Below are 8,375 nucleotides of genomic sequence, written 5' to 3'. Positions count from 1 at the left end.
GCTACAAAGGTGCCCCTATGCCAATCCCACATTTTTCTCTGCCCTCATAAATTCACATACTTGAGATGGACAATAGGGGCGCCCTTGTAGCTGGCTTTTTGCAAGGGTGCCCTTCAATCTATCATTTCTCTGATCATAAATGAAAGAATGAAAAGAAGAATGCTACCTCTACCTTGAAAGAAGCATAGAGCCAAAACAACTAGAATCAAAAGAAGCATTTTAACGTAAGATCGAGTCATGATCACTTTAGTTTTTTTGAAATGGGCTGTTCACAAATTCGCCTAATACACCTGTAGCTTCGAAATGGCGGGAGCCTCGTGCACTGGGCCGCCCTTTTTACACCTGTAGCTTCGAAAACTTGGAAAAACCAAAGCTAATAGCAAAAGAATTTCAATTCAGAAGACTCAGTATCTCTTCCATTTGTACACTTATTTAGTGTTCAAGTCGCGGCCATTTTGGGTCATTGATTTGTTTTCTTTCTGACCCGGTCACAAGACTCACAAAGATTCATCAACACAGCTGTTCTTTCATTCTTTTTTTTATAGACATCCCTCTTAATAATGAATGATTGATATGAAAATAGGCTTAGGGTTGACATTCTCCTCCATTACGATTGAGAAATGCACAGCTAAAATGGACAGCTAAGTTGAACTGATTGGGTCTCACCAAAAAGAAAAATTGAATTTACATCTAAAAGACTACAATAACCAGTTTAAAGTAAGAATAACAGGGAAAAATCCCCCTATAACCTGTTTAAAGTAAGAATAACCGATTTAGCGACCAAGTATGCAACCCAACAAATAACCTCTTTACACATTACCATTCTTTCCCTTGATTTTTGGCTTTTATCTCCATGAAAATGGCAAAACTATGCCTCCCATGCCATGCGGCATGTGGGGATTTGTTTGGTTCCACTCTCGTTCTCCATAACAGCACTCATTCACAGATAATCATATTTAAGTTCCACACCACTTGTCTATAACGTTACATGGACTAATATGATTAATGCATGAAATGTTTTCTTTTGTGACCAAGAATTTATGAGGAACTTCTCCAATTTTGATGTGAAATTGAAAGTATTTCACATTGTTATCATGATATTTCAAAATTGCGAAAGGACAATTGAAACTTCAATTTCCGAATTGAGAATTCATGTCTGTGAGTTAACCCACACCTCAATTGGGCGTCTAGTTAGTCAGACAAGAATCACACTTGATACTCACAAGCAAGTGCACAAGTAGATTTGTGTTTAATGTAATTAGCTATTTTGGAGAGCTTCCCATAGCAGTTTTGCAATTTGAAAAAGCTACTGTGAACAGCGAGGTCATTTGATTGAGCAAACCATCTTGGCACCATTCGTTTGGTGTGTGTTGAATGACAATGGAATCCAAAATCTCATCCAAATGGAGCTCTGTTCACACGGTTTTCATCATGCTCATATATGAAGCCATTGTCTAGAGCACAGGAATGTTAAAAACCTGCTATGATGTCTGGAATATTATTCTTCCTGGACTATACACAAGTTTCAACTAAAGCTAGTTCATGTGATTCCAAAGAATATTGAATGCTAAGAGGTTTCATTCATGAGCCACTCTCCTTCAAGAGGCCTGAACCGAGAATCCAATCATATAGCAGAACTGCCATCACTGGTTCACGATTCTACCTAATAGCCATTTCTTTTACAACTGAAAGGGAGTCAGTATTTGAATATTAGAAATACAATAAGAATGTTCAGTTCTTGCACGGGAATCTAGTCACATTTGAAGGAGCCGAGCCATATGCAGGTTTAGAAGAAACTTGTTTGAGTGAATGATCCGATCGTGTGCTTGCATGTAGATAAGATCAGGTTTGGGACCAACTAGAACACGAAATGTCTCAATTTGCGTGGTTAACATTTGATGCTTGGATACTTAGGTCTTTGGTTTATGCTGAAGCATATTGAGATTGGAATTCAGTTGGTCACTGTATGGATGTCTGCAAAGGGTTTAGATATACAGAGAGGTGGCTAATGAATCTGCTATTTGGGAAAGGGAAATGATAAATGCGCCCCTTTTCATTACTTGAGACACCCAGGTGCAGGGTACGATTCAATCAAGTCCCTTCAATCCTTCTCATGTGAGGTACAGCGGCCTCTTTGTAGTCATGGATAAATTGCAACTGGGTGTCCCAAGTAATGAAAAGGGGCACATTTATCATTTCCCTTTGCCAAATAGTCTTCGTTTTTGGAAATTAATTGCAAGAACATCCCAAAAGTAAACGGCCGTTACTATCTTCCATTAAAATTCTTAAAATGAAAAATTCACCCTCAACTTTCTCTCTTTTTCAGTTCTCACACACAACCATTGCACTCACTCTCTCCAAAACCTGGACAGTTGGTTGTGCCAACAGACTGAATGATTTAGGGGAAGTACTTCTATTGTGTTTATGACTAATTTTTTTGGGCGATGATATTTTGCATTCACCCCTCTTATATCGTGAACAGGGGCAACTTTAACGCTTTTTTGACGTCAAATCACATTAAAAGGGGGGCGAATGCGTACTGCAGGGGGAGTGCAAATATCATTGCCCATTTTTTACACAAAAAAGAGTGGCCCAAGAATGAAAAGGGGTTGAATATATCATTTTCCTTGTTTGGATCTTTGAAGATCCAAACTGATCATTCGTTGGGCACCAATGTAAATAGGCCTCACCCCAAAAATGATCTCCATAGGCAGATCCTAACCCTAACCCTTTCGATATGTAGAGAATTAAATATATCATCGTCTTTCAATAGATTGGAGGGCTAGGATCATCCAATCAGTTTTTGGGCATAATCGCTTCTCAAAATAAAAAAAACAAACTGTGGAACAGGGCCTTAGCACAAAGTGAAGATTAAACAGAAAATGTTACAATTATTTATTCATTTTTTTATCATTAATGATCGCGATGCCAATATTTTGATGACGTACTGGCGGTGCATAATCCATCATAGATTCAATCGTGGCCTGAAAACCAAACACAAACAAACTGAAGATTTCAAAATCATTACCCAAAAAAACTGCAGGTACTTAGAAAATACTGTGAGAGAATTAAGATAAAAATACATGGGAAAACCCAACCTTAATCAGACTGAAAGGAGCCCCTCTCCCAGTTCTCATTACCTTCCTCCCATGTCCTAACCAAACAGGAAGAAAAGAATCACAGAGAGAAACAAGAGGGAGTGAGAATGATGAAATATAAACATACAGGAAATAAAGAACAGAAAGAATGCTACCTTGACAGAAGCAGAGAGACAAAACAACTAGAATAAGGAGAAGCATTTGAAAGTAAGATCGACCCATGATCTCTTTGGTTTTACTTTGAAATCGTCCGTTCTCAAATTCGCTAAGTAGTTTTACCCGAAAATCAAAGCAAATAGAGAAAGAAGTAGAGATCAGAAGACCCAATATCTCTTCCATTTGTACACTTATTTAGTGTTCAACTCGCCGGGTCGTTTTGGGTCATTGATTTGTCTTCTTTCTGACCAGGTCACAAGACTAACAAAGATTTATCAACAGAGCTGTACTTACATCATTTCTTTTTATAGGGACACTCCACGATTGAAATGAAATAGACCAATGGTTGACATCAACTCTATTATGATTTTGAAATGGCCAGCTAAGTTGAACTGATCATTAAAAAAAATATAAACAATTAAATAAATAAAAAGTTGAACTGATCATTAGATTGGGTCACACTACCAAGAAAATTTAATCATATTTGCATTGGTAACTTTAGAGGAATATATTTTTTGTTTTAATTATATTTGGATTTGGAGGGAAGGTGAGATGTCCCCCTCTTGTATATCTTATTGATAAATTCCGGTTCAAAAAAAAAAGAGTCTAATTTGCAAGTGGGCCATTTACTGTATCATTCCTAGGATAATCATAATCATTGTATGCGAATAATCATATTTATGTTCAAACACTAGTTGTCTATATATTACATGGACTAAAATGATTAATGCATGAAATATGTGCTTTAACGATTGTTGGTGCTCAAATCTGGCGAAGCGAACGAACGGCTACGATGGTAACGATCCCGCCCATTGTTCGAAGCTTGACCTGTGACCTGCGCTCACAGACAACAGGTTAGGGACCGCCTAGAGTTGGAACTCTAGGGGAACCCTCCTAAAGTCAGTTTTGAGATCAACAGAATGATAGCATAGCACAAGGATGTAATGCATTACCTCTAGAGAAGTGATTTGGTCCCATGGGGAGCCGATCCCATCACGTGGAGCGAGGGTTCCCGTTGTAGGAGGAGGTTCCGTGTTCCGGGTGCAATGTGACGGCTTCCTAGTGCCGTGATTATCGCTAGTGAGAATATAGTGACTTGATAAAGTACAATGGTGGTGTGAGGGAGTATGTTACGGTTCTGAGTGGGGGCCCACCTAGGTATGGGACTGGGTGGGACTGAGCATGGTATCAGACAAGTTTAAAGGGCTTTGCCCAATGCATTCCATCAGCTCTGAAGCATTGGGTGTATTGGTAAGGTACCTAACATTCGGTATCTGAGCAGTCACCACGTCCTGTGTTCAAGTCATGGAAGGGGCGACCTGTGGAATGGGCTACCCGGAAAAAAGGCCAGAGTGAAAACCATCACAGAGTGGGCCATCGAGGACGGCGAATGCGGAAGCATCGTGGAATGTTACGGTCTTGAGTAGGGGCCCGCCTAGGTATGGGACTGGTTGGGACCCAGCCTGGTATGGGACAAGTTTAAAGGGCCTTGCCTAACGCCTTCAATCGGATCCAGAGCTTTTGGCATATTGGTAAGGTACCTAACATATATGGCGCATGTATGATCCATGATGGTTACAACGTGGGAAGGGTGCGTTTCAGTTTCATGGTTGAGTATTCTTCATTTTCCTTACTTTTTCCTTTTCCTCTTGCTGGAATGCTTGATAGTCACAGAGATTGGGATGGAGACGCTCTAGGAAGAGTGTGTGTCAATGGAGGACGACAGTTCGACCCCACTCGAGGTGGTGCTTTTAAGTGAAACGGCTCTGTCTCCGGATTGTGAAGAAGGTCCGTCTCATGATTCGACCATGGTAAAGGGAGTCGCCTCATGCCTTGACTGTGGTGTCGAGATGGGGTAAAACTCACAACGCTCTCTGCGTGGGCCCTGGGCAGAACTTGGCGATTCATTGGGGAGAGAGGGCCCATGTTGGGGGGCACTGGCAGAGTGGTTGATGTCGAAGAGTGGGGCTCTTCCTGGAGCTCGCGAGGGCGGTGTCTGTCCTCAAGTGATTGGACTTCTTGGTGACCCTGTACTAGGCACCTCCTTGGCGTTCCTCGGAGTTCTGAGGATTCTGGCACTGGCTGCTGGTCCAGATTACAAATCTTGTGCCTATGATTGTGTCTCCCTTCCATGTATGTGAAACCTAGGAAAAAACATTGACAACAGATTTGGGTCTAGCATGCTTACCTTCTCTATTCATACAAACCTTGTAGCATTCTTGCTATTCTTGATTATTGAGCACTTTGTTGTAAATGTGATTCCTTCGATTTAATGAACCTCGTATGGAACCCATGATTAAGCATTGTCTCTTTTGCACTTCTATGAATTTACTTGGCATTATTTTGATATGAACACTTCTTGTGGAGGCTTAGGTTACGTGGACCCTACCAATTGGGGGCTAGTGCATAGGTTATATAGACCCTTCTAGTAGGGCTAGTTCATTGTCTATGTGGATCCCGTCAGTGGAAAGGAACGTTGGCCCTGTTGACAGGTATATGATGTGTGTAGGAACTCGTTCCGAACACCGTGGGCAGTCGGTGATAGCCATACCATGTGTTTTGGACTTGGCCAATGACCTTGAAGTGAAATTGTTATTTGTTCTTTGAATGAAGGACATGTGTTCCTTTTGAATTTCTAGTTATGCTCTAAGATTGTATTGACCATGCTATTCTTTTGCCTAGCCATTACATGTGATCTGTTTCTTTTGAATCATGACACTCATTTCATGTGAACCATTCGTACCCTATTTGACCGCATTGATTGACCCTGTCTTTTGGCATACATAGACCCAACTGAAGTAACACGTTATTATGTACTAGGCCTTGGCCGTTATTATGTACTAGGCCTTGGCTGACTGTTGATTGAACAATTTTTAGATTTTGATCCCCGTGGTGCGGACGAGGGAGCGGAGGCGTAGTACTTCCATTTATTCACAGTAGTTTTATTTGAATTGTTAGCCAGTGAGTATTATTTGAACATTGTACAAGACTACGTTTAATTGTTTATGTTAGCTAGAGAGATAGAACGCGAGAGATTTTATTTATTTTGATTCGTGTGTGACCTTATATCATAGGTTGATTTAGATGGATCTGATATTGTTCAGCTTAGCCTCGTATACTTGTAGAGTTTCCTTTGTAGGTATAGGGTTCTGTCATGTGTTGGGGCGTGAGTACGGTTTGGGGAGTGACAGAAAACTTGTATCAGAGCCTACGCTTTAGGTCCTAGGTAAACTTGGTATAAGACAGTGATAGTGAGAACTGAGAACCTAGATAAGGAGCCAACTAGAAAGCGCTTGATGGATTCGTGTATACCGAGGACGCCTAGATAGCACAAGAGTCAGCCGCGCAAACACGGCCCTGGTACAACTCAAATGCACCCGGGACATTTAGGAAGCATAAGAGTTCGTGGTTGGGTAAAGAAGTAAATAAAATAGATAAGAGCTCAATGGGAGGCAAAAAGGACATCTATAAACCTTCACAAATTAGTCCATTTTTTGCTACCACAGTTCGAATCGTTAGGATGATCTTATGGATCTGATTTTTTATGGACTTCCTATCTATGTGAGGGCCTTTAAAATGAATGGTTTGGATCACCCAAATAATGTGTGCCCCTACTGTATTTTAAGCTACTGTGTAGGAATCCCTATTTTAAGCTAGTGTGTAGGAATCCCTCTCTCTCTCTCTCTCTCTCTCTATATATATATATATATATATATATATATATATATATATATATATATATATATATATATATATATATATGAGGAAAATGATTGTACGCTCGACCGTACCTAAAGTTAGGTACGGTAGAGTGCCAAATCACATGGGTCCCCCATTTTTGGTGGGCATCTAAACCATTCATTTGCAAGGCCCCATCATAGATAAGGTGCATACAAAAAATCAGCACCATTGAATCATCCTAACCCCTCCAAAACTGGAGGCCAAAATGGGCAGATTTGTGGACAAACACTGTCTGTCCATTTTGGCCTCCACAAATGGATGGGTTAGGATGGTCCTATGGAGCTTATTTTTGGTATGCACCCTATCTATGATGGGGCCTTGCAAATGAATGGTTTAGATGCCCACCAAAAATGTGGGACCCATGTGATTTGGCACTCTACCGTACCTAACTTTAGGTACGGTTGAGTGTACAATCTTATTCCTATATATATATATATATATATATATATATATATATATGTGGGGAAACTGTTCGTGAGCTTGAGCTCATATAAGCTTATATGAGCTTGAGTGCCCAAACACATGTGTCCCACATTTTTTGTGGTGATCCAAAAAATGGGGAAACTATTCGTGAGCTTGAGCTCATATAAGAGCTTGAGTGCCCAAACACATGTCCCACATTTTTTGTCGTGATCCAAATCATTCACTTGCAAGGCCCATCATCTATATGGGATTTGCTAGCGTCCATCGCAGGAGGCATTTCGTGGATGGTCTTTTGCATCTAACAGTAGCCACCTCGTGAATGAAAACAAAAACTGCAGGAAAGTGAGCTTCTATGGCTGTCGTCAGATGCAACAAACCATCTGTGAAATGCCTTCTGCAATGGACGCTAGCAAATCCCTATATATATATATATATATATGAGAATAGAGTTCCTAAGGTGTCACCTCATATAGCTTATATGAGGTGGCGCTCACAAAACATAAGGGGCCCACATTTTTTGGGTGATCTAAACCACTTATTTGAAAGGCCCTCGCATAATGGAAGGCTTAGGATGATCCTATGGACCTGATTTTTTGTAGGCACTATATCCATCTAAGGGCCTTTCAAATGAGTGGTTTTGATCACCCAAAAAATGTGGGCCCCTTATGTTTTGTGAGCGCCACCTCATATAAGCTATATGAGGTGACACCTTAGGAACTCTATTCTCTCTCTCTCTCTCTCTCTCTCTCTCTATATATATATATATATATATATATATATATGAGAAAATGGTTCCTACACATATGTGTAGAGAGTTCTCTACACACTAGCTTAAAATACAGTGGGGGCCCACATTGTTTGGGTGATCCAAACCATTCATTTTTAAGGCCCTCACATAGATAGGGTGTCCACAAAAAATCAGATCCATAGGATCATCTTAACCATTCGAACTGTGGA

This window comes from Tasmannia lanceolata, unplaced genomic scaffold (genome assembly GCF_043159265.1).
Source record: "Tasmannia lanceolata isolate RefF3 unplaced genomic scaffold, GAP_Taslan_0.1 ptg000013l, whole genome shotgun sequence".
In the NCBI taxonomy this organism is placed as follows: Eukaryota; Viridiplantae; Streptophyta; class Magnoliopsida; order Canellales; family Winteraceae; genus Tasmannia; species Tasmannia lanceolata.
Note: the sequence above shows the minus strand (reverse complement) of the source record.